The sequence below is a fragment of the Colobus angolensis genome, unplaced genomic scaffold (genome assembly GCF_000951035.1).
Source record: "Colobus angolensis palliatus isolate OR3802 unplaced genomic scaffold, Cang.pa_1.0 Scaffold90, whole genome shotgun sequence".
NCBI classification, from domain to species: Eukaryota; Metazoa; Chordata; class Mammalia; order Primates; family Cercopithecidae; genus Colobus; species Colobus angolensis.
In genome coordinates, this window is record NW_012122932.1 from 4638684 (window position 1) to 4666404 (window position 27721).

The 27721-nt window shown below is 47.2% G+C and overlaps 1 protein-coding gene across 2 annotated transcripts in view; it reads right to left on the reverse strand.

Moving 5' to 3' along the window:
- The window catches only part of ARSI (arylsulfatase family, member I), a 43367-nt gene that overhangs the window by 6287 nt on the left and 9359 nt on the right, over positions 1-27721 (reverse strand). The window lies entirely within an intron of this gene.

The window sequence follows — 27721 nt, forward strand, 5'->3', positions numbered from 1 at the left end:
CAGGCCCGCGCCGAGCTGCCTCCCGCTGCCTGAGCGCCCGCCCTGCGCCGCCTTTGCTCCCTCTTCTCCAGCTCAGCCCGGCCAGCCTGAGACGCGGCGTGGCGGCTTCCAGAAAGTGCTCTCTACCATCCTCTGACTCCCTTCTTCCTTCTTGCCCTGGATTTCTCCCGCCTCCTAATTTCTCTCGCCTCTGCTTTCACGGCCTCTCGCCCCACCCGGAGTCCTTACAACAACCCAGCTCCCTGTAGGGAGGTGGGCAGGACCCCAGCGGGGAAGAGGAGGGAGTTGGGCGGGTCGAGGGGACACCGCGGGAGAGAATTCGAAAAAGTTGTAACATCTGCCGGGGCCGAGCCCCAGGTGGAGGGGCGGGACGCCGAGCAGCGGCTCCACCTCCCGGGCGGGAAGCCCAGGCCCAGGCCCTCCCGGCCTGCTGGCTCCAGCGCCCGCCCCTGACCGGGATGGGGAAAGGAGGGAGTGGGGCTGCTTGGAATTCGATGGAACAGCTCCGGAATGGCCGGGTCAGACATTCCTCGATCATGGAGTCTTAGCCTCTCTGAGTGCCAGCCCTGGAAGGAAAGCCCATCATTTTCTAGTCCAACTGGGGCATTCTACAGATGGAGAAACTGAGGCCGGGAGATGAGGCGCAACGCATTTAAGTCACAGAGCAAGTCAGTGGCTATTTCTCTAAGGCTCACCGTGGCTGTTGGAGGCAGCTCCCTTCGGTGAGCCGGTAGAGAAAGGGATGGAGAATGGCAAGCACTTTGGCAAGCACCCGGGGCTGGAAGTCAGGAAGCTTGGTTGCAGCCTTACCAGCTCACCTCTCCTCAACCCCTCCCTCCCCCCTGTTCTGCAATTCCCAACTAGAATCTTAGAATGCCAGCGCTGGAATCCAGAGGGCAGGGGCTGATTTGTCCATCTTGTATCCACAGGGTGTAGCACACAGTATAAGCTCAATCAGTATATGTCGCATGAATGAATGGATGAATTGGCCCCAGTGGTCACCTAGGCCAACGCCTACCCAAGGAAGCCTCCACACCAGAGATGGCAAGCTTGGGGGGACTCCGGAACCCGAGGAGCATCGTAAATGAGTAGAGCAGGAGATAGCTGTCTTGCCCCAAGGAGACACAGGGGCTGCAGCAAGTTAAAAACCACAACCTGACTTCCAGCTGACCATAGTCAGGCAAGAATATGGACCAGTGTTTCCAGATCTTCTGATTTTTCAAGAGGAATACCCTCTTTATCTATTAGGAGAATATTCCAATTGTGAAATGTTAGTGACTAATTGAAAGCAAAATGTAAGCACTTTGCAGGCCAAATTAAACCTCTCCCAGAAATATATCAGACCATCGGTGCTGGTTTGCAAGCTCTGCTCTGCATCATTGTTTTGCAAAATTTTACTAGGCTACATTTTTAAATGGAAAAACTGGGCTAAACAAAACCAGTTAGGCTTCTTTACTGCTAGGACTTCAAATGTTTAACATGCACACTGCTGATCTGCAGGAGGGGCTGGTTAAGCTGTATTTCCCAGTGTTATGTTACCATGGACCCTCTTTCCCTCTCCTCTACCCCCCAACCAACTTCTTGAAGGGTCAGTGTTTGGCGACTTTGGGAAGCAAAGACTGCCCAGGTGCATCTTCTCTCCTAGCATCTTCCCCCTGCCAAGATTCTGTCATGATCCCTTCCCTCTTACTTAAAACCACTGTGTGTGGGGAAAGAAACCAGACCTCCAAAATAGCAGCCCGTGTGAATCTGCATTTCGAAATGAGGGCTGCGTGGGGCCAGCCGCTCCCATTTGCTCAAAGCCCCATATTTAGGGTGACCAGATTTATCAGAAGGGAAAACTGAGCTTGTTGTTCAGGCAGAAGACATGTTGAGGACAGACAGGAAAAATACAGCCTCCTGAGGGGAAGGCTGCTAAAACAGTGCTTCCAGAGGCTTCCACGAGGCTGTCCTAGGTGGTCGAAGTGGGACAAGTCACCAGAGGTCAGGTGGACTAGGGTTTTGCATTCTTTCCATTACCCCAGGGCAAGAGGAACCGGGCAGGGCTGCCTTCCTTCTACTCCAAGCACAAAGAGAAGCAACAAGGGGATGGGGTGGGGATTCCACCTGGACCAGAAAAGGCCCAGAGAGACAAGATCACAGGCAGCAGACCTCTATGGGGCTGTCACTGAAACAAGGAGTACTTCAGAATTCAAGACAGTGGGCTCTGATATCAGACTATTTGAATTCAAATCCTGCCACTAATTTGGGGTCTGGCCTTGCACAAGTTATCTGACCTCCCTTAGCCTCAATTTCTTCATCTGTAAAATGGGATAATAGTATATGTAAGATCTAGTACAATGCTCAGTAAAGTGCCCAGCACATAGTAAGCACTCGGTGAATGTGAATGGTTATGATGATTGTTCTCTGTGCTTTTGAGAGGAAGGACTAAGTCCTGTGGGTGAAAGTTACAGGAAGACAGATTTCATACCAACTTAAGGGATTACTTTTGCAGGAAATCTGACCACCTGCTTAACAAAAGGATGGCAGTGATTGGTGAATCACCATGTGGAGGGGAGTGGGTGGACCTCGGGCCCAACTCTTGTTCCCTAATACTCACTTTTTTCTTAAGAGTCTCCATAATTACCAAAACCCACAGAGGCCTCAGAGAGCACTATCCTCCCTCTAACATTCTAGGGAAATAAACACTGACCCTCAGCAATTCCAATGATGCCATTACACAGCTAGGTCAGGCTGAAACATTTAAACCAGATATTTCCAAAGGCTCAAGGATGACAAAGAGGGAATAAACACAAAGTATAATGTGAATCGTGGTCATATAGTTTTCAAGATTGGCTCACTTATCTTCCCTTTGTGTTCTCTACAAGACAAGGTGCTTCCCTGCCTTCTTCCCTGGGACAATGTCCATCAGCCCTACCCCAACCCACACAGACTCTGAAAACTCCAAGATGTCTCAAGTTCAGGCCCAAGAATTAAGACTTAACAAGCTAAGTTCCCTCTCCAGCAAGCTAAACTAGCCTTTTCAGTTTCTGTCTCAGAACTCAGCTCTTTCCAAGACAATTGACACCAGGAACGTCCACCCCACACAGGAAAGATCTGTCTCCCCATTCTCACAGATGTGCTCTCGTCCCTTAACCCCCAAAGGACATCCACATTAAAACATTGCAGAAAGCCTAATATCTGCATACAAAATGCAGATCAGATGTGGCAGGGATGTAGTTTTGTTACTTCCTGTCACAGATTTCCATTGATGAAATCAGACTTCAGAAAGTACTGAGCTTCCCATTACTGGATCCATGCAAGAAGGGGGTTAAGTGCCTGTCTGTCCAGGAGATAATAGAAGAGATTCCTGAACTAAAAAAGGGGGAGCAAAACAAAAGAACTTTGAAAGCTCTTTCCCATTTGAAAATGTTATGATTTTAATTATTTGTTCCCAGATAACTTTTTAGGGAGCGGAGATATAAAAGTGAAAGACTGGGTTAGTTGGTTTTGTGGCTTTGTCTCTCATTGCTATTCGTGTGTATGTGTGTGTGTGTGTGCATGTTAGTGGGTAGGTATATGTGTATGTTTGGCCATCTTTGAACTAAAATTATCTAAGTACCAATATTATTTCCTTCTGATTTATTGCCCTTGGCAAAGACCTTACGCATAAATTATGCATGCTGTCGTCCTCTCTCTAGGGGTCAATTTGTCTAGGCTGGATCAAATCAAAGACCAAAAGAAAACATAGAAGGCCTCTGAACACTCAAAATATCACAGAGTTCAATCACTTAACTCAGAGGAGAGCTCCTCAGGCCTTCCTCACTCTAAGTCTACTGACTCTTACTTCATTCACAATCTTACAAGGCCAATCATTTCCTTTCGCAGTCTGAGAATATTAGAAGCAGTTCAGATGGAATGTATAAGAGTGTGAGACACTTGCCTATTTTACAGCAAAATATGCTTATATGTTTCACAGTGAAAAAATTAAGGAGAAACAAAAGAATAAACAAAAATGTCAAACTGATGAATTCCAAAAGCCTGGGAGTTTGGGGTTTATGGGTGCAGGAGCCAAGAACTATATTCACCTGAACAGACCAAGCAACATCACCAAATCACCGTCCAGCACAGAAGTGAATGATAGGACATCCTCCAGAGTTTAGATCCTGTTGAGGATCTCTTTTTAAGAAAGCCAGAAAGGCATCATCTGATTTTTAAGGTTTCCATCCAAAATGGTTAATATGAACAGTTCATAGAGTAAGGTCTGCTTCAGTTACAGAACATCCTCACTGCAGACACAGGCTCAGTGAGGCAGCAACATCTTCAGAGGGTTCCATGGGGATGCTGGAGGTTATTCTCAGCTGCCCAACAAGAGTGCCCTCCCTCCCCAGTAGCAGGCCCCTCTCATCCACCTTCTGCCTCCTCTGTGCAGCCCACAGAGGCCAGCATGGTGTTACCCACACTTAGAGCCCCACAAGCTTCTATAGCTGGTAAAGATGTGTGGCACTCAGTGTGAGCAGAGAATCCCACTCTGGTGCCCTCTCTGACAGCCCAGCCATATCCCTCTAATGAGCAGTTCTTTCTATTTGGAAGAGAAAACTCTACATGTTCCCTTGGTCACCTAGTTTAGTGACCACTGGTTCTTATCATAACTCCCACACTCTCTGCTAGAGCATCATTCATTATAATTAATTATGGATTAATGGAAAGGCCAGAGGTGTTTAAGGAAGCCATACTGGCTGCATTGTGGAGAGTGGATTGCAGGGCCCCTGGTATGGGTCCACGCAGGAAGTCCACGCAAAGACGCGTCTGCCCGATGGGTTGCTCCCCACAGTAGGCAGGCTGAGGGGGTATCTGAGGAGGTATCTAACGTCTTCTTGGATATTACTTGGGCAAAATGGTTCTGGGAAGAATAGGGTTTTCCTCCTTGATACTGGGGCACCCACTTTAACCTTTCTGGGACAGACATACATCCCCCCTCTGACCCTCGCTTACAGACCTCTGGGTGGCCTCACTGAGTCCCCTTGTCTTAGTGATCAGGATCCCCATATCAGGTCTTTGAACCAGGAGTGGCAAGAGCCCAGGTACCCATGGCCTCCTTGTCTTTAACCCTTCATAGGGCCCAGCCCTGGCATTTCAATGGCTCCTTTCTCTGGCGCTCAATGAAACATTCTTCCGAGAAGATTATTGAAAGCAGAGCTCTGGGTACACAATGGGCGCTCTGTGCTCACAGCCGCTGCCCAATCTGTTTGCCCAGCCTGACTGCGGCCTCACCTCTCCGCACACTCCCCACCCTCCACCCACCCGACCCCGGTCCCACCCCGAGGCCAGCTCAAAGGGAGGTCGTATGAAAGGACTTGTTCTCCATGTTCTCAGAAGTTCCCGCCCTGGCCTCTTCCAACCTTGAGAGGAATTAGCCTAATGGGACCAGGCCTGCCTCCAGCCCATCCATCCAGGGCTCTGCCCACTTTGATGTCCAGAGGCTTCTGTCATCACTGGTCAGCTGCAGTTTCTCTCTTATACAAACACCCCCCACACACATACACACAAACACACACATACTTTCAAAGAAGGAGGTGAAGTCCCAGAGAATCAAACAGAGAGTGGCAGTGCTCAGATGCAGACAAACAGAGGGGCTCCCAAAAGTGAGAGTGGCAGTCTGCCCCCCAAGCCCACCACAAGGGCCTTCCAAGGTTCAGGGAAGGAAAAAGCGTGTTCTGGTTAAATGTGAGACTCCTAGAACTAGATTGCCTGTGTTTCAGCCCAGCTCTGCCATTTGCTAGCTGTGTGACTTAACCTCTCTGTGCCCAGTTTTCTTATTTGTAAAATGGGGGGAAGAGGAAGAAGGAGGAGGGGGAAGAGGAGGAGGAGGAGAAAAAAAGGAGAAGGAGAAGGAGAAAATATATAACCTCATAAGATTGTTGTGAGGATTACAACAGACAAGGCTTCTGAAGCTCTTAGCACAGTGCCTGGTATACAATTAGCTCTCTGAAAATGGTAGCTATTATTGTTTTTGTTACTAAGCTTTGTTGTTGTTATACTTAGATTCTATTTCTACAAATGTATAGCCTCAGGGCAAAAATCTACATTCCCCTGATCAAGTTATTCTCCTCCAAAATTTCAATAGCCACTAGCTGCCTGAAATAAAAAGTTCAAGCGTTTAGCCTGGCATTCGGCACTAGAAATTTGCCTTCCTTCTTCATGATAATGTCACTGGATATATGGAAGGTAAATGGGTCCCGTCACTACTATTACTGTTGTCATTGTCATCATCTACTATACTTGGAGAAACTGGCTTTTAGCACTAATGATAAGAGACTCAGAAGAAAAAGAAAGAAAGAAAAAGAAAGAAATAAAAAAAGAAAGAAAGAAAGACCTGACTCAATACCAAATTGAAATTTGGAAGTGATAATAATAATATAATAGCTTACATTTATTGAAGATCTACTGTGCCAGGTACCATACACAACTCTTTATATCCATTATCTCACTAAATTCTTACCTACCTATAAGGTAGGTAAAATTATTATCATTATCTGCACCTTGCCCATGTCAACTGAGAAACACAGAAAGGGTAAGTAACTTGCCCAAAATCACACAGCTAGAAAGTGTCAATGCCATGATTTGAATCTAGGTGTCAAACCTATTGCCTACTGCATTAAAGTCCCCACCATATGCTGTCCTGTCACCAAACCTGTGAATGGGGTCCCCTCTGCACTTGAGTGGTTAGATGCCAACACTCCCAATGCACTGGAATGCCCTGGCAGCCCCCAGAGGCCTGAGAGGTCTGAGTGGGTCTAGGAGTGACATGAATGCATGGTCTGGGAGACGCTCTCCACCCCCTGCCACACTTGGATCCTGGGTGGAGCTGCCTCCAGCACTGCTCCCCTCCCCCAGGACTGAGTGGGAATTGATTCATCTTGGAAGCCGCTCTCAGGCTCGTCCCCTGCCCTTCCCATTCCCTCCTTGAGGCTCCCTTGCCGGCTCTAATAGCTTCAAGATGTCCCAAAGCCCCTCGAGGCAGAGGCTTCCTCCGGCTTTCTATCTTCTCAGACCCAGGTGTCACCTGTCAGCTCTGCCTCCCTCTGAAATGAGAGTCAGTTTCTCAGGGCAGCAATCTTGCTGGATTTTTCTTCTAAGGGATAGTGCAACCCAGCCCTCGCTGCCTCCTGGCCTTGGCTAGACTGCTCAAAGCCAGAGATGCTCACTAATAACAGGGATGAAGCTTGCCTCTGTTCCCATGGCAACTACTGTGCTCTGCTAAGTCAATCACTTTTGAAGTTCCTGCTGGTGCGAAAGTTATTTTGCATAAAAGTGCTGAACCCTTATCCAAGAACTCTGCTCTGAATCTTTAGATCCTTCCCGGTCTCTTAAAAGTTGATTTTCCCTTTCCCTTCCTTTGTTAAAGTCCTTTAATCTTTAAAGCCCAGCTCAAATCCCACCGCTTCCAAGAGACCTTTCCAGACTTCCTCCTCCCTTCCTTCCCCATTCAGAGTCAATCTCTTGCTCTCCACAGTCCCCTGGGGCATGTTTATGGTTCTATTAGATCACAGTCTGCCTGTTTCACAGTTATTTATGTGTCTCTTTCTGAGCCCCTGGTGAGTGATCAGCCCATAGTAGGTGCTAAACAAACATTTGTTTGAATTTATTTGAATTTCCTTTCAGGGTTTTAAAAAATTTTCTATTATTAATTGTACAAGCTGTTACTAATAATCCCTTACACTTGTAAAATTATTTACAGTTTATATATAGCTTCATGCTTGAGGGTTCTGCTTTAAACCCCAGCTCCACCCTTCCTAGCTGTGTGACCAGTATACAAGCCTTGTAGCCTCTCTCAACCTGCTTCTCATCAGTAACATGGATTGTGGTAAAAATAAAACTAAATGTACAAAGGGTTTACTTAGCACAGGGACAGATGTCCAGTGATGCCTCAATAAATGTTATTATCATAACTCATGATCTTGTTTGGACCTCACGAAAGCTCTAGGATGTAAAAGGGGCACGAATTTTGTTAGTGTCGTCATTGTTATCAATGACACATGAAGAGACTGAGGCTTAGAGAAGGTGAGAGTTAACTAAATATTCAGATTTCAGTCAAATACTGTGATGGGCACCTATTGTCTGCCTTGCAGCTGCTCCCCTTTCTTGGAAACAGAACCTAGATTTTCCTTGATGGGTTTCCACTGGTGGGTTAACTCCAGGAGCAGGCTTGGACAATTAGAGCATCACATGTCCCTGGTCAAAGTGATTAGTTCAGGAATGCACAAGTGACCTAAGACTGTCTAGTGAGACTCAATTCTGAGAATTTTGTTTGGATTTTTGAGAACAAGATTGTGCATTGTCTCTTTGCTGCTAGACTTGGAGCAAGACAATTAGAAGCCTGGACCTGCCTGGAGCTAAGTGTAATGAAGAGAAAAAAGCAAAGTGAGAGGTAAAGACAGACTCCCAATAACATCATTTGAGTACATAGATCCTTTCCAGTCCTACCTAAAGCTAGAAGTACTCCCCTGGACTTCAGTTATGGGAAAAACACATTCCTTCTTTCTTACACCAATTTGTGCTGACGTCTGTCACTTGCTACTGGATGAGTACCAACTACTGCAAGAATGCTGTCTTATCCACACAGAAATCAAGGATCTCTTTATCCAAATCAGTCACTCAACAAGCACTTACTGAGCAACTATTATGTGCCTTTCGCTCACTGGGACTAAGACTACAGATACGGACAAGATGAACCACCTGGCTCTCGTGGAGTTGATGGTCCATTGTTAGTCCCTTAGACTTGTGAAGACACTGAGGCTCAGAGAGGAGAATGCCCCAAAATATGTGTCCTTCACATGATTAAGAGTGCCTTGGTTCTGAATGAAGCTGGGCTGGAGCTGAGGCAGGCAGCGGGGATTGGTTGGTCACTGGCAGGAAGGACTGGTTTAGGGATTAGTGAGTTTCTACTCAGCAGGAAGCTTCCAAACCAAGGCTGGTGGTTGGACCTGAAGGCTGAGCCCTAGTTCCCTGGATCCAGGACTCCAGGCAGGGGATAGTTTCCTGCGAGCAGCATGGCCCCAAGGTCTCATTTGAGGGTGTCAATTCCCAAGCTCCTGGCTTTATGGGTGGACTTGCTTTGGTCTGGAATTCTGATTATGAAGGGGCCTTTCAGCCTCAAGATTACCCTGGAGGGAGGCTTCTTTTCACAGGAGTTTTCAATGTGCTTATCAAAAGGAAAAGCCCCATCTTATAGCCTAACCTGAGCCTAGCTTTTTCCTTTAGCCTATGACCCACCCTTGGGAGAACTTAGTCTCTTGGGCAAACCCAGTCTCTCAGGGCCAGGCCTGTTACGGAGGTTGTGATACCTAGAAATTGGATTTGCACTCAGCTGGCTTAGTTTGTCTCTGCCTCCTCAGTTCCTAGCACAGACCCTGGCTTATAGTAGATGAGTAAGTCTGTATCTCATGAATGTTCGTAGGATTTTTTTTTTTTTTTTTTTTGATACAGAGTCTTGCTCTGTCACCCAGACTGGAGCGCAATTGCATCATCTCAGCTCACCACAACCTCTGCCTCTGGGGTTCAAGCGATTCTCCTGCCTCAGCCTCCCAAGTAGTTGGGATTACAGGCACCTGTCAGCATGCCTGGCTAAGTTGTTGTTGTTGTTATTGTTGTTGTTGTTGTTGTTGTATTTTTAGTAGAGACAGGATTTCACCATGTTGGTCAGGCTGGTCTCGAACTCCTGACAATCAGGTGATCCACCTGCCTCAGCCTCCCAAAGTGCTGGAATTACAGGCGTGAGCCACCAAGCCCAGCCTGTTCATAGGATATTTTTTAAGGTGAGGAAAGGCACCCATTCTGAGACAGATTGACCATGAAATTAGTACAGCTTAAGCTTCCAGACCGCTCCCTGGCACAGGGTCCTCTCCAAGCCCTGAAGGGGGCTCTAACACTGTGTTCACATAATCAGGTATCTATGAAAGTTGAGCCCATCATCTTAACTGCAATCAGTTGTGATCAATGACTCTTTCCTCTGACCTCCTCACTGTCATTTTTCCTCAGGACAGATGGCTTTAGAAGGCATTTTGGGGGTCTGGCTCACGGGAAGTTGAACTGGGAATACATTCACAGTTAAGTCGGCTGTCTCGGTATAGAAATGTCTTCCAGGGCTCTTGCTGTCTGCTGAGCTGACTCACCTGACATATTATGACACAGAGGTGCAGGCCCCAATCTTGGATGGCAGTGCGAAGGTGTCTTCCAGTCCCTGGCAATAGAGGTATATGTGTCAGAGAAGAGGGACAATTTTGAAATCTAAGGAGCCAAGAGCTAGGCTGTGGAAAATTCTTCCAGTTATGAGACTTGTAAAATTCTAACTAAAAGACTCAGTGCTCAAAGATGCTTAAACAAAATGGAAATTATTTCCTGTCAGGAATATTCTACAATACAGTACATATCATTATAAATACACGCAGCAAAACGTTTTTTTTCTTTTTTTTTCCCTAGCCCTGGCTAGGACTTTTCTTTTTTTTTCCTTTTTCGAGACAAAGTCTCACTGTATCTCCCAGGCTGGAGTGCAATGGCATGATCTCTGCTCACTGCAACCTCTGCCTCCCCAGTTCAAGTGATTCTCCTGCCTCAGCCTCCCAAGTAGCTGGGACTAGAGGCCCCCGCCACCATGCTTGGCTAATTTTTATATTTTTCGTAGAGACGGGTTTTTACCATGTTGGCCAGGCTGGTCTCAAACTCCTGGTCTCAAGTGATCCACCTGCCTCAGCCTCCCAAAGTGCTGGGATTACAGGCGTGAGCCACCGCGCCTGGACTTCTTTTGTTTTCTTTTTCTTTTTTTGACGGATATCATGTTATGAGTTGAATTATGTCCCCACCCCTCAAAAAAAAAAAGAAATGTTGAAGCCCTAACCCCACCTACCTCAGAATGTGTCAGAATGTGGACCTTATCTGGAAATAGGATTTTTACAGAGATAACCAAGTTAAAATGAGATCATTAGCATAGGCCCTTAATGAAATATGACTGATATCCTTATAAAAAGGGGAAATTTGGACACAAGCAGACGTGCAAAAGGAGAACACCAAGCTATGATGGAGGAGAGATTAGCGTGACATGTCTCCAAGCCAGGGAGCACCAGAGATTGCCTACAAACCACCAGAGACTGGGGGAGAGGCCTGGAACAGGTTCCTTCATGGCCTTAGAAGGAATCAACCCTGCCAACACCTTGATCTCCAACTTTCAGCCTCCAGGACTGAGAAATTAAATCTCTTGCTAAGTTCGTGGTAATTTGTTATGGCAGTCCTAGCAAGCCAATAGCACGTGAAGGAGAATTTATCAGAAATCCCATGTCTGTGGCCCACCAACCAGCAGCAGCATTACACACAGTGACTGCATCTCATGTTTTATGCATTCCAATCATCAAAACTTAAAAAGACAAGTTCAATTAACCATGCAAGAGGGAAGAGTGGATTATCTTCCCATTCTATGTTTAGAAAATGTTTACAAAACACTTTTCCTGTCAAGACTATGGTGACACCTGTGGCCGGTGCTCATCCTCCCAACACTACACTGCTCCTGCGTCTGGGCCTTTCTTCTGCTGTCTGCACCTAGGACTTCCCCGGTGCCCGAGTGTGCTCTCCAGATCCTATTTAGAGAAACAACTGACTGGGCTCTGCTCCCATGGGCCCAGATCTCAGATTTGAGGTTCTAGAGAATTAAGGGGTCAGAGTGGCCTGGACTCTGTCTCCAAAACTGCCCTTCTTCATCATTTTTCATTCCTTTCCCCCAGTCAGAAAATGAAATTGGAGTTATTTCCTCTCAGGACCTGAAAAAACATTGCCTTCATGTTTGACCACGGACGACAAGCTGTCTCAATTACCCTGGGAAAGGCCATCTAAACATTGGCGATTCCGCTGGGTTTTTCTTTCCACCTTTTCCTCCTCCTCCTCCCCCGAGCCAGGCCTCCAGGCTCCCTTCCCTGCTCCACAGTGTCCTCAGGGGAACCCCAGCCCTCTTCTCCTCCTCCAACCCACCTCCTGCCTGCCTCTGCCACCAGCCTCTCTGGCTTACTATCTTATTCAGGTGACCTGCCAGGGGTCAAGTTTTCCTCAGGGTTCTGTCTGGGGCTCTTAGCTCAGCACCTGGGGAAGAGCAGAGGGAACCAAAAAGTGATTCCGTTGCAGGCTCCAGGCTGGCATTTGGTGGCTGACATTGCAGATGGTTCTACCTAGAGCACCCTCAAATATAAAACTCTGTACCCAGCACCAAGCCGGCATCAGTGTGAACCCTTTGGGTGACAGAAACCCAACTTGCCAGCTTAGGCAAGAAGGAGGAATTTCCTGACTCATGTAACACAAAGAAGGAGACGGGATGGAATCAGGCTTCAGAGGTGACTTGAACTCTTTCCACCTTTCACCTTTACATTTCTTTGGGTGTCATTGTCATCCTTCCAGACAAGTAGCCCTCACCATGACCAGGAAGGAACTAGGAGCCACTCTCTAGGTCCAAGTTAAAATGTATAAGATAATTTAGACATGGCTGGTGGGAAAGTAAAATACCACTGTGGTAAATAGTTTGATGGTTCTTCACAAAGTTAGACACAGAATTGCTGTATGACCCAGGAATTCCACTCCTAGGTATATTTCGGAAAAAGTTGAAAACAGGGACTCAAATATATGTTCCTAATGGCATTATTTATAATAGCCAAAAGGTGGAAATAGCCCAAATGTTCTTTCAATGGAGGAATGAATAAATTGTAGTAAATACACACAATGGAAGATTATTCAGCCATAAAAAAGAAATGAAGTCCTACAACCCAGATGAACTTCTGAAACACTACACTAAGTGAAAGAAGTCACATGCAAAAGTTCATATATTGTGCAATTCCATTTGTGTGAAATATCTGGAATAGGTAAATTCATAGAGACAGAAGGTGGATTGGTGGTCGCCAGGGTCTAAGGGAAAGGGAGAATGGAGAGGGTTTCCTTCTGAAATAATGACCAATCAGCAGGGTCTAGGGTGGCACTTACAAAAGGAAGGGCAGCTCCCACTGGAGTCAGGTGGCTGCAGTTGAGGGTAGTCACATTCTTGCAGGGTGGAAGACAGAGTACTCTTTTGGAAAAGAGTATTTATTTATTAAACTATAGTTTAATAAACAAGATGTGACACAATCAAACATTGGAGATAGGAGAAAATTTAGAACTACTCCATCAATATGGTGGCCACTAGCTGCCTGTGGCTAGTTAGATTTAAATTAATTCAGTTCCTAAATAACAACAGCCACTTTTCAAAAGCTAGTGGTACGAAACTGGGTAGCAGAGAGGTAGACATTTTCTATCATTACAGAAAGTTCTATTGGAGAACATTAATTTAGAGACTGCAGAGTATGACTCTTTTTTTTGAGATGTAGTCTCTGTCACTCAGGATGGAGTACAATGGCGCGATCTGGGCTCACTGAAACCTCCACCTCTCAGGTTCAAGCGATTCTCCTGCCTCAGCCTCCCAAGTAGTTAGGATTACAGACACCCGCCACCATGACCAGCTAATTTTTGTATTTTTAGTAGAGACATGGTTTTGCCATGTTGGCCAGGCCACTCTTGAACTCCTGACCTCAGATGATCCACCAGCCTCAGCCTCCCAAAGTGCCAAGATTATAGGCATGAGCCACACTGTGCCCAGCCAACTTCTTCATTTTATAGGTGAGAAAAATGAGGCCTAAAGAGATGAAGCGACTTACATAAGCGCACACAACAATTTAGGGCCACAGCCATAACCAACACTCAGGGCTTAGTTTAGGAAAAGTGGAGATGATGTTTTTAATTGGGACGAAGCTCTACTGTCTCTTGTTTATAAAAGGAACATGCTTGTTGCATGCATTTTAGAAACACTCAAAAAATATTAAGAAAAATAAAGACCGACATAATTTCCATGACTCAGAGATTGTCATAGTTAACATTTATATATATCCTTCTAGGCCTTTTTTTCTATGCGTTTCCATTCATATATATAGATTAAAATGCATTTTATTCTGGTCTCCTGCTTTTTTCTCACTTAATATATTTTGGACTTTTTTTTATGTCATCAAATGTAGATTTGTGCCATCATTTTAATATCTGTGAGAGATTAATTTTGAACAGGAGATTCTGCAAGACTTTTTTGAGGAAGTGGCATTTGAAAACAGGCCGTTGAAGAATCAGGAGGCTGAGGTGGTGGCCAGGGCGTTCCCGGCAGAGGGCAGAGTGTAGACAAAGCCAAGTTGGTGATGGGACACTCTGTTCATTAGAAGCTGGCTTTTGACAGACGCAAGAATCAGGGCTGAGAGAGGCAAGGTAATGTTTACCAAGGTCATTCAGTGAGTCCTTGTAAAGGGCAGGGCTTGAACCCAGGACTCCCAACTCTCAGGTCTGGGTTTTGGCCTCCAGAGAGTCCAGTCTTGATTCTTCACATTGGCATTCATGGCTTTGCATCACCTGGTTCTCACCCGCTTTGATTACCTTAATCACAGATGACATCCCATCATAGGACATCCTCTGCATCTGCTGCATGCACAGGCAGGGAGGTCAAGGCCCACTGAGGGGAAGGCAGTCTGAGTCATTAAGCAAGATGATAGTCACTGGCATGGAGAGAGCCCTCACTGCATGTCAGGCCATGAGGTGGGGCCTGGTCCACATCCTACCACAAGACCCTCTCCTCTCCTCCCTAGGGGCTGTGCCTGTGTGACCCCTGAGTCACCGTCTGCCTACCTCACTGCTGTGAGTCAGCAGCATTCTTTGTGGCTGACAGCAGCGCAGCGCAGCCTCAGGGCCCTTCCCATGTACCTTGGTGAGCCTGGCACATTCTCCAGCTAGGCTAGGAGTAAAAGAGTCAGCGGATGAGCGGCCTCGGGTCATGGCCTGAGAGCTGACCTGTGGAGGCCACTGGGATTCGGATGACTCAGAGCTGCCTCCATGCTGTTCGGAAGCTGGACACTGACCCTGTGAAGTAGCACTGGGCAGAAAGTACCAGCAACTGTCTGGGCTGGGAAGGGATGGTGGGAGACAGTGAGAAGTTTCCCTGATAACCCCCCTTACCCCTTTGACAACAAGTCACCCCCATCTCTAGGTAGCTGGCGGGGGGTGGTTAAGAGCATGGGTTTTGCCACAAGGCAAACCTAGTTTGGGGTTGGAGTCCTAAGTCTGCCTCTTACAGTGTGACTTTGGCAAGTCACTTAACCTCTCTGGGCCTCTGAAAAAGGGAAACTGGGAAAACCAGTGCCTGCTACTGCAAAACTAAATGAGATAATGTATGAAATGCACTTAGCACAGTGTAGGACACTGATAAAGTTCTTGGAAATTGGTAGTTATAGTAGACATTATCCAGGGTCTCTTCTCACATTCTCCTTTATTCATTCACTCATTCATTCATTTGATGAGTATTTATGTATTGAATACCTATGGGAGTGGGGGAACAGAGCTCAGAACAGACTTTCTGGGGACTGACAGTCACCCAATTGCTAATCGTATTATTCTGTTTTCATACTGCTCTAAAGAACTGCCTGAGACTGGCTAATTTATAAAGGAAAGAGGTTTAATTGACTCATCAGTTCAGCATGGCTGGGGAAGGCCTCAAGAAACTTACAATAATGGTGGAAGATGAAGGGGAAGCAAAGCACCTTCTTTACAAGGCAGCAGGGAGAAGCGCCAAGCAAAAAAGGAAAAGCCCCTTATAAAACCATCAGATCCCATGAGAACTCTATCATGACCCACCCACTATGATCCAGTTACCTCCAGCTGGTCTCTCCCTTGACGCATGGGGATTATAGGGATTACAATTCAAGAGGAGACTTGGTTGGGGACACAAAGCCTAGCCATATCACTGACGTTCATGGTTAACCCCTTCATTGAGCAAAGAAAATACAGGTATCAATAGACATGGTTCCTGCCATCATGGAACTTACATTCTAGTGGGGGAAAATGAGACAATACACAAGAAAATGGCAGATACAGTGGAGAGTGATGGGAAGAGGCCACTTTAGATGGAGTGGCCAGGGGCAATGTCTCTGAAAAGGTGACATTTCCTGAGCGAGGAGGGCTTGTGAGCCATGAGGGGAGCCTGGGCTTGTGAAGAGGCAGGAGGATTGTCTCAGGCAGGGTGAGGTCAAGGCAGGCACCAGTGTCAGGAGAAGGCTTTGCTGTGGAAGACACAGCAAGGAGGCAGTGGAACTGCGGGGAGAAGGGAGCAGTGCGGGGTGAGATGAGGGCAGGGAGTGGCCAGACCTTGTGGGCCGTGCTAAAACGTGTTCATTTCTTGTTAAATGCAAGTCCATGCCTCTGTAGGCTGGAGTTCAGAGTAAGACTCTCGAATACCTGAATGAGAACTGAGCAGAGAAGAGTTTAACCATCTTTCTGAGGGGCATCCATGTCCCATCCAGACAGCTGTGAACATCAGCCCTCTCAGCACCAGCAGGGACCTTGGAAGTGAGCCCCTCCCCAAAGCAGGCAGGGAGACCACAGCAAAGCCGCCCTGCACTGTGCTATTTCTGGCGGGGGCCCGGGCCCTCCAGCTGCATTCCAGGAGGAAATCTGACCAAATGGTTGAACCTGAGGAATGCAGAGCCCACCCCTACCTCAGACAGAAGGAGCCCTTTCTCGCCCAGGCTCCTAAGGTGAGGAGTTCCAGGGGCTGGGGGTCACCCGATTTCTGCTGGTTATGGTTAAGGCCTTTGCTGAGCAGAGAAAACACAGCTGTCAGCCAGAGGCTCAGCACAACACCTGCAGGGAGGTACCAGGCTGGCAGGGGAGGGGGCTGCCCAGGCTTGCTGGGGTCCTCTCCCTGCCTGCAAAGTTCAGTCACACTGGCATTCAAGGACGTGTATCTACCTTGACTATCCTAAGCAGGGAAGACAGCCTGCCACAGATCATTCCCTGAAGCCAGACGGGGCCACCCAGCTAGCGAGATAATAACAATTGCTAACATCAAGAAGTTACTATGGGTTGGGCAGTATGGTCAGAGCTTGAACAACATCTAACAAACCTTTGGTATGGTTACTCGTGTTACTACCATTTTACAGATGGAGAAATTGAGGCTTCAGAGGTTTAATGACAAGCCCAAGATCAAGAAACTACTAAGTAGAGGACTCAAGATTTGAACCCCAGCCTTTTGACTCTAGAGCTCATTCTGGTTTTCATTGCGTTTGATTTCCTTATATTACTTTTTTCTCAAAGGGAACTTATTATAATACTACCAGTAATGGAAACACATATTAGGCAAAAGTAAAAATAAAAGCAAAAAGAAAAGCAAATGATGTTAGTAAATTCCAGCTAGATACTGTTGCTGTTCAAAGAGCTGAATCTGAAACCTTTATTCAACTGATGAACAAGAGAGATTAACAAACATTAGAAAGGTGTTGATGATACACAAGCACTGAACTGAGTCAGGATTTCTCTTGAAATAATCTGCAAGCTAAAATGAGATTGAAAAGGGAATCAGTTTTTCACTGTGTGCTTCACTGTTATTTAATACGGTTTAGCTATGTAGTCATCAGTAGTGCTGTTCAGCAAGCATTTCTGGCTTTCTGCCTCCCAGGCACATGGAGGGTTGACACCTCCTGATTCCTTTGTGATTGGGTGGGGCCATGTGACCAGTTCTGGCCCTTTCTAAATGGCACATTACTTCTGGGCTAGAACATTTTAATTCCTGGTGTGAGGCCAGCCAGCCCTCTCTTGTCCAGACCCTGGTTCCCAGAGTGAGGTCAGTGAAGAGGAGAGACCGCCCCCAGCTAAGCCACAGTGATTATGTAACACAAGCAAGAAATAAGCTTGGTATTATAAGTCATTAAGACTTTCAGGTTGTTTATTTACTGCAGCGTAACCTAAGCTATTCTGACTCATACAGCATGTCATCTAAAATCACATTAAAGATGCAGCCCCCGTCTTTAAAGCCCACAGTCTTAATTGCTGTGTTGTGCTAGACATTGACCAAGCCAAGACTGGAGCAAAGCCTTCATGTTCCTTGTGGAATGCTCTTACCTTTACTGTTGCCTCCTTCCCCAAGTCCACTACCTTGGAAAACTACCCATTTCCCCAAAGTGCCCTTAACTCTCCCCACACGTCAGAGCGTTGCTTACGTTTTTCTCTCTGCCAGGAATGATATATACCTCCATCTCTACCCCAGTTGGAGACATGGTAAAGAGATAGGCTGCCTGTGTTTGGATGTGGACTCTGCTACTTGCCAGCTGTGTGATCTGGGCTCCTCAGTTAACCTCCCTGGGCCTTGGTTTCCTAATCTGTAAAATGGGATAGTCATGACTCTGTTATTCACAGAGTTGTTGTGAGGATTTAGTGTGTTAACATATGGAAACCACGTAGAACAATGTCTCACACATAGTAAGATAAGCATTAAGCTATCATTAGCAATCCTGCTTGTTGAAATCCTGCCTACCTTTTGAGGACTAGCTCACATTTCACTATTTCCATGAAGCCTTCTGCAGTCCCCCAAATGGAAGCACTCTCTGCCCACTCTCAGGCCAAATTGCCTGGTGCTTTCAAACTCCCTAGGTTGTAAGCTCCTTGGGCAGAGTCACATCTTCATCATCTGGATATCCCCACCTCCCTCCACAGTGGCCTGGCACACCGTAGGACCAAGGAATGGGGGTTACATCGAACAGAATAGTCCAGGGTAGGGAGAGGTACCTTGGGCATCATTGATGTTCACGCAGGGACAAGAAGGCTCTGGGTCTTGGCCTTGCCTCTTGGGAGGAGCTGGTCTTATCAAGTCAGTGAATCAAAAGCCTGGGGCTTCTCCCTCACTTTCAGGTGGAAAGACCGAATACAGGTGGATTTGCTTCCTGTGGCTGCCATAACAGAGAACCACAAAACAGGTGGCTTAAACAACAGAAATGTATTCTCTCAGTCCTGGAAGCTAGAAGTCCAAAATCAAGATGTCAGTAAGGCCATGCTCCTCTGAAACTCTAGGTAGAATTTGTCCTTGCCTCTTCCACGGCAGGAACCATGTCTGTTGATATCTATAATTCCTTCCTGGTAGTGGCCAGCAATCCTTGGCTTGTAGATACATCGCTCCAATCTCTGCCTCTGTTGTCACATGGCATTGTCCCTGTGTGGCTGTGTTTTCACATGGAATTCCGTGGGTGTGTCTCCTCACTTCTCATAAGGACACCAATCACATTGGATTAGTCTTCCCCACAAATCCAGTACAAGTCATCTTAATTTCAGTTAATCTGTAAGCCTCTATTTCCAAATATTGTTATGTGTGAGTTAACGGCTGGGGTATGTTCTGAGAAATATGTTGTTAGGTAATTTCTTCATGTGTGAACATCATAGAGTGCACTTACACAAACCTAGATGGGATAGCCCATTACACACGTAGGCTATATGAGAAGGCCCATTGCTCCTGGCTACAAACCTGTCCAGCATGTTCCTGTACTGAACACTGCAGGCAAGTGGAACACAATGGTAAGTAATTGTGTAACTACACATATCCAAACAGAAAAGGCACAGTAAAACACCATGTAAAAGATAAAAACAACAACAACAAAAACAAGCTGGGTAGAGTGGCACACACCTGTAATTCCAGCTATGGGAGGTTGAGGCTGGGACTCAGCCTTTATTCTAAGAGTTCAAGATCAGCCTGGGCAACATGGTAACACAGCAACACCCTATCTCTAAAAAAAGACAAAAATAATGAAAAAGAAAAAAAAATTACACCTGTATAGGGCATTTACCGTGAATGGAACCTGCAGGACTGGAAATTACTCTGGTGAGTCAGTGAGTCAATGGTGAGGGAATGTGAAGGCCTAGGGCATTGCTGTACACTACTGTAGACTTTATAAACACTGGACGCTTAGGCTACACTAACTTTTTTTTGAGACTGGGTCTCACTCTGTTGCCCAGGCTGAAATGCAGTGGCTCAGTCATGGCGCACTACAGCTTTGAACACCTGGACTCAATTAATCCTTTCGCCTCAGCCTCCAGGATAGCTAGGACTACAGATGTGTGCCACCACACCTGGCTATTTTTTATTTATTTGTTTATTTATTTTAGAGATAGGATCTCACTGTGTTGCCCAGGCTGGTCTTGAACTCCAAGGCTCAAGCAATCCTCCCACCTCAGCCTCCTGAGTAGCTGGGACTACAGGCATGTGCCACCATGTTCAGCTAATTTTTGTATTTTTTGTAGAGATGGGATTTGGCCATGTTTCCCAGGCTGGTCTCAAACTCCTAGGCTCAAGCGATCCACCTGCCTCAGCCTCCCAAAGTGCTGGGATTATAGGCGTGAGCCACTGCACCAGCCCAACATTTTGTTTTTATGTACAAGTGGAAAGAGTGTACTTTAAAATAATGATGTTGATAACAATAATAAAAATAATAACTAAAAATAAAATAATAATGTATAGTAAATACATAAACCAGAAATATACCAGCTGTTTATCGTCATTATCAAGCATTATGAACTGCCCATGATTGTATGTGTTATACTCTTGTACAACTGGCAGCATAACAGGTTTTTTTCTACCAGCAGCACCACAAACATGTAAATAATGCATTGTGCTATGACATCACTAGACGACGGGAATCTTTCAGCTTCATTGTAATCTTACGGGACCACTATTGCATATGCAATCTGTTCTTGATCAAAGCGTCATTATGCAATTCTCAACTGTAATCTCACATTCACAAGTACTGGAATTAGGCATTCAACATACCTTTTGGGGAAACACAATTCAATCCGTAACACCAGGAGTCAGGAGACTGGGACCTTTGGGCTTCCCCCATGGGGGCCATAGAAACTAGGAGAGAAGGGGTGAGTGGGGAGCTCTGGCTCAGGAACCAGGACACCTGGACTCTGCCTTCAGCTCATTCTTCATGGTAAGATTAGGAAAAGTGTCCCCCACACTCACCAGATAGGTTCTTGTGAAACCCAAATAAGGTAGGGAGTGTGAAGGTAAGAAAATGGCTTTGCAGCCCAAACACTGTGCACAGATGAGAAGAACGTCTCCTAGGCCCTAATTGTACTCTTATGCTTCACCCGTGAGTTTGGCAGAGAGTTCCTGCAAGGGTAGTTTTTCTACACAATCTCACTAATTAGTTTGATTTTATATTGAAGCAAGCATCATCGCCACAGAGAAATACCTTTGACATACAGAAAAGCGGGGCATCAAGGCCATTGCCTCTCTACTAAGTCCCCAGGCCTTCACTCAGGCACCCCTCTAGCAGCCTTTGCTTCAGCCATACTTAGCTCCTTGCCAGGTTTCAGAGAGGATGGGCCCTGCTCGTTTGGAAACCCCAGTGGTTTGTTGTGTGGCTTGGGGACTGGCCCCTCTCTCTGGTCCTTAGTCTTCTGGTCTGCAGTCTGTACACTGAGGGCTTTAGGTGATCTGAGAGGCCCTGACACCTTTCTTTTTGTGTGATTTTAGCTTGGGGTGGTCCTTTAGGACACTTTTGGGTCCTGACCTGAGGACAGGTACGGTGGCAGGAGTTCAGACAAAGGTCAGGATGCCCGGTCTTATATCCTGCTCTGCCACTGACATGCTTGGGCAATTCCTTCCCTTCTTCTTCTTCTTCTTTTTTTTTTTTTTTTTTGAGACGAAATTTGGCTCTTGTTGCCCAGGCTGGAGTGCAATGGCGTGATCTCAGCTCACCACAACCTCCGCCTCCCAGGTTCAAGCAATTCTCCTGCCTCAGCCTCCTAAGTGGTTGGGATTACAGGCATGCGCCACCATGCCCGACTAATTTTGTGTTTTTCGTAGAGATGGGGTTTCTCCATGTTGGTCAGGCTGGTCTGGTCTCGACCTCAGGTGATCCCCCTGCCCCAGCATCTCAAAGTTCTGGGATTACAGGCATGAGCCACAGAACCCAGCCAATTCCTTCCCTTCTTTAGGGCTTTTTCCCCTGCCATCACAAAAGAGGCTGGCCTGGATGAAAGCCCTTCCAGTTTGGCTTTTTTGGAGTCCAACAGCCAACACCTTTGGAATATGCCATGGTCACCCTCACCACCTGGCCTTAACATCTGCCATGCCCTCCACCAGGACCACTGTTCCCCGCTGTGTTCACATGGTGCATTTCTTCATTCCGGTCTTCGCTACTCAGCAGAGCCTCTCCTTTCCACCCAACCTAAAGTCACATGCATATACACAGCCCTAATACTCTTTTTCCCTAAACACTGATCATTACCTGATCTCATACTGCACGTTGATTAGTATCTTGTCTTTATGCCAGCCCCCGCCGCCAATAGAATATAAGCCCCATAATGGCAGGGATCTTCTCCAACCTGTTCAACATGGCACCCCAGTGGCTAACATAGAGCTGGGCACCTAGTAGCTACTTGATGTATTTTGGAAGGAAGAGAGGGAAGGAGGGAAGAAGGAAAGAGGGAGTGGGGAAGGAGGGAGAAAGGGAGGAGGGTTTTACCTATCTGTATGAATTTAGCCTAAGATCACGTAAAATGCCAACCAATATGTATGGTTGGCCAGCTCTGCCCAGGTATGGTGCTAAGCCCAGGTGATCTGAAGGTGAACCTGATACCCGAGCCTTCTTTTTGATCTTACATCTTCTAAGGAGATGCAAGTTAGCATTTAACCTACATAGTAAACCAGGACTGTGGTCCGTGAGGGGAAGAGGAGAACAGGGCTCTATGTGACTAGGAGACAGAGGACAGGAGGCAGGGAGGGGTCAGAGGAGGGCTTCTCAGTGGAGGTGATGTGGGCCCTGAGTGGTCACTTAGGGTTTGGGGAGGAGGCTGATGGGGCTGGTGGGACTGGCTCCTGGTGTGGACCATGGAAGTGCAGGGACAGGGCTCAGCCTCCCAGCTGTGGCCTTTGCTATCATTTCCTGTGGGAATGCTTTCTCCTTAGCCACCCACCCTAGGGCCTCCCTGCCCCAGCTAAGGCAGGGACCTCCCTCCACCCTCTGCACACCAAAGTGGCCAGATCCTTTCCCTCTGAGTTGCCCCTCCCTTGCCATGGACTTCCAGCTGCCTGGACCTCCTAGGAGCAGCCCTCTCCCCTCCCTCTTGATGCATGGTGGGGTCGATCTCTGGAGACCCTCCCTGGTCTCTGCTGGGCTCCACATTCCAGACTGGGTTCCTTTCTCTGCAGCCTTACCCCTAGGACATCGTCTCACTGAATCCTTCCACTTTTTTCCTGCCTTACTCACCTTTTCCCTTTCCCTGGGGCTCAGGTGCAGCCTCACATTTCTTCCCCATGTGAGCCCCGGGTGACATTGCAGGACATCCAAGGTAGCCAATTTCCGGCAGACTCCACTTAATAAAATGCTTCCCTGTGCCACATGTGTCATCTCATGCATCCTCATGAGAACTCTCATTAGCCCCATTTTACAGATGAAAGCCTGTGACATTCACCATAGTAAGTAGTTGATCAGGGGCTCCAACCCAGAGGGTTCTGTGCTTCTGTGCAACCCCTCCACTCCATGCCTCTCTGGAAGAGCAGTGGCCTCAGAGCCCATCTACTCCGCGACACTGTGGGGGGCTTGCCCAGGGCCTGCTCCTTTTCCAGAGACTCCAGTTGTTTCCTCTAATGAGGGGGTGGGATAGGTTGGGAGGGGACTCAAATCATAGAACTTTCCAAGCTTGAGCAAGACCTAGGAGAAGGGAATTAGATAGGGATCCTGTCCTCTGGATGTTCTCATAAATATTAATAATCGCAGGAGCTGATATTCACCTGGGGCTTACTCTGTGCCAGGCACTGTTCTAAGCAATTGCATGTGTGCTAACTGGATTGATCCTCACAAAAACTATCCTCCCCACTTTACAGATGAGGAAATTGAGGCATGGAAACTCATCCACACAGCTACTAAGTGCTGGAGCTGCAAGTGAACCCAGCAGGCTCTAGAATCAAGCTCTTCCCTTTGAAGCATTTCTCAGGCAGTCACTAACATAGCACTTTGTCCAGGCTACCTCCAACCCAAGGGGGGACACACAGGCACAAAGGGATGGGTCATCACATCCGACAGATGCCCCAAGCTCCTGTCCTCAACCTTCTGAACGTTTGTCCTCCAGTCTAGAGGCCATTTACACGTGATAGGTCTGGATCCCTTGCAGAAGAAAAATACAATTTTCTTTTCCACTCAACAAGCCCATGTTTCTCTTCCCTCCCTCCAGCCCCAGTGTTTATTTCAGTAAAGAAATGGCCTTTGAAGTCCTTGCTTCTTGAAAACTGAGAGGGAGAGGGAGGCACTACAAACATTTCAAAGCATATCCACATTTTGGTTGGAATCTGGAAGTTTTTAAGGATTAATAACAGTTTTTAGAACCCATGGACCCTGCTGCTCTTTCAAGGTGAAAAAAATAACCCCTTGAATATCACAGCTGCTGGGGTCTGGAGGAAGAAATCATCCAGAGCCATGCCGAGGGCCTGCTTCCGCCGAATGTGATGAGGAACAGCCCGAAATTCTGGTCCAGAGGGCGTGTTCATAGCTCTGTGGCAAAGCGGCAGTAAGAAAAGGGAGATTTTCCCAAAACTCCATTCCCTCTGTTGAAAGGATCGTCTTTTATGAGGGTTATGCCCTTCCTGCTTTGTTTGATATCAAAAGTCCTTTCTTTAAGGAATTTGTGACTATGGTAAACAAAGTTATTTAAAAATGTCTTCAGCAAAAGAAAATAGTTGGCAGTCCTACCTCAGTCTCCCAGTTCTTAATCTTTTGGAATGTGCCTGGTTAGGGAAATCTCAGTTCTTCAGTTGAGGAGGAAGAAAGAGATAGACACACATTATCTTACCCTGAAGTAGAAACTGGGGCTTCATAAGACACTGCCAAAGTGCAGAGTACGGTTCAGGGGCAGTCGCCGCAGACGCAAACCCCGGGGAAGGCTTCTCAGAGGGCAATGCATCCCTGGGCCGTGGAAGGCAGGTACCACCTCACCTCCACAGCCAAGGGGAACTGCAGGGAGAGGGAAGGAAGCAGCAGCAGAACATGTTCTAAGGACACCTGAGTGTCTAAGGGCTCCCTCAGATGCTGATCGCATCTACTTCTCCTCACAATCCTGCAATGAGTGTACTCCACTTATCCCCAGTGGACATCCAAGGAAACTGAGGCATGGTAAGGTTAAAGTCACGCTCTAGGTCATGCAGCAATCAAGGGCAGAGCTGGGGTTCTCACCCAGGCCACTCTGCGAGACTGGCTACATAACTTGCAAGGTCAGTACAAAATGAAAATGTGGAGCTCCTTATTCATAAATTATTAAGAATTTCACGGGACAGTGGACTGTTCAATCAAGGATGGGGCCCTTCTAAGTGCAGGCCTGTGTAGCTGCTCAGGTCACACACCCATGAGAGCAACCCTGCTTCTGGGCCTGAGAGTCCAGCTCTCTCCGTTGTTCACCACTGCTTTCCATTAGATGGTGGAGTTAAGTTAAACAGATGAAGCAAAACCTAAAACTATCCATTCAGTAAAAATCTACAATATCTCTATTGAGACAGGGTATAATATACCATATACCAAATTATTCATCAATGGCTATGCTTGGAGGGTGAGACCATGGGTGAATTTTTCTACTTTTCTGTATAGCTACTTTTTAATGTAAGTATGAATTTCTTTACAATAGAAACGAAGTGAGTGTTTGCTGTGTTTTAGTAATTTTACCTGTAGGACAGGAAAGAATTATGGGGTTTCCTGGCCATTCCCCCAGCTTCCCTTCCAGGACCCCTTGGCTCCTCTCTGCCTATCATCTCTCTGACTCTGGACCCCTGCCCACTCCACTTCGGGGCCCCAGCCTGGCTCTAATCAATGGCTGATGATCAGGACGAGAGTGTGTTGCGATCAACCAAAGCACGTTGGCCAGTGGAAAGACCATGGCCCTGGGAGAGAAACTGAGCCTAGTCCCTGCTCTGCCAGGCATGTGCTGTGTGGCCTTGAGCAAGTGCCTTTCCCTCTCTGAGCCTGATGTTACAGTGGGGTCCTTGAACATAGTGTGGCCTACAGCTCAATGACTGCAACAGTCAAGGAAGCAATTCCAGCCACCAAGACCTTTTCTTGAGTTTCCCCCTTTTCCACAAACAGCAGAGAGGGAGTGAAGCAGGATGATCTGGAGCAGGGCAGTGTGGTATAGTGGGAAGAGGAACTCTAAGTTGGAGATACTCAGAGAGCAGTCTCTGCCCATCGAGACCCCTGTCCTCTCTGCTTCAAACTCTCCATGGTTCCAATTGCCTCCAGAATAAACCCCAAACTCCTTACCATGGTCCTCCACAATCCGTTCTGCCAGCCTTGTCTGCTCCCATTCCTGATTCTTGCTCACGCCCCACCTGCCACACTGACCCACCTGCTTTTGTGTCAAACTCGTTCCCCTAACAGGACCTTTGCACGGGCTGTTCCCTCTGCCTGGAACTCTCTTCCCCAGATCTTCCCCTGACTGCCTCTTTGGATTTTGAGCCCCAGCCAAAATGTCAGTCTCAAAGAGGTTTCCCTAGCTACACAGCTCTTTATCCCATGAGCCCACGTCAGCGTCTTCACAGCACACATTGTCATCTAACATTTCCTACTTCAATGTTCTCATGTTCATTATCTTTGCATATCCCCCACCTTTCCAGTCCCAAGACACTGAACACCATGCCAGTGACCTACTGTCTGGTTCCCCACTTTGTCCTCAGTGCTTAGACAGTTAATAAATATTTGATGAATGAATGATTGAATGGGCCTCAATGTGCCTAGCAATACAATTAGATGGTAAGAAGAATTCAATCATTCTGGTCACAGATGTCTTTTAAAATATAATGAAATTTAGGGATCCTCTCCTCAGGAAAGCACAGACATAACATTGTGCATCCAGTGAGGTTCCCACTCCCTTTGAAGCCTGCCCCAGAATCCCTGATCATGCTCTGAGGTTTTCAGATCTGGGAACAGAAGACGACAAAGATCAAATGGGTGTTCCTTTGATTGTAAAAGGTGCTCAGGACTTGGTGCTCCGTCTTTGTGGAGTTTATATTTCCTTATTTGGAGCCGAAAGTATGTCTTGGTGCCCCCTCCCACACTCCTGTCTCTAACTCAGCAGACCTGCTCAGCTGGAGGGACCTGGCTCTATTATTCTTGCTCCTTGGTTGCCGCCCCCCCGCCCATTTTCCTTCTGGCCCTCTCCTCTCCTCTTTCTGCTGCTGGAATCTTAAGACAGCAGATTCAGGCCTCTGGAGAAATGGTCTCCCTTAACACTAACATGGTCCCCCACCTATAAAACCGTTCAACTTCATAAACTCGTAACTGCAGAAATCTGTCCAAACATTCCGGGGCGGTTGTAACTATTGGTGTTGGCTTGCAGACCTGAACTAAGCTGCCAGAGCTTTAATGAGGAAATACTTAACAGGCCCAGCCCAGGGTGACGGCCAGGGAGGGCAGGGAGCCCACAGACGGGTGCCAAGGAGCCATGAGCTGGCCTCCGCTGGGCACAGTGGACAAGACAGGCTATCGATCGGCTTCTCAGAAAAATGAAATTGACTTTATCCTGTTACCCTTTGAAGGTGTGGGTGGAAGGAGGTGAGATGGGTCAGAGATGGTGGGACAGCTGTCAGGAGTGAGAAACTAGCCAGGACTGAACTTTATGTTGAGACCCATGTAGCCAGACAGATGAAAAAGGCACTTTGTCCCTTCCAGGCTGGGGCACGCTGTCTTTTCCATGATTAATGTGGAGAGAATGGCTTAGACACTGTTGAGGGCCGGCGAAGAGAATTGGTCCTTTTTTTCCTCCTCCCCAGGCGCCTGTCTGGAGAATGGAGGCAGGGAAGGGTCAGTTGTGTTAGTAGGGATGGCTGCAGGGCCGCCTG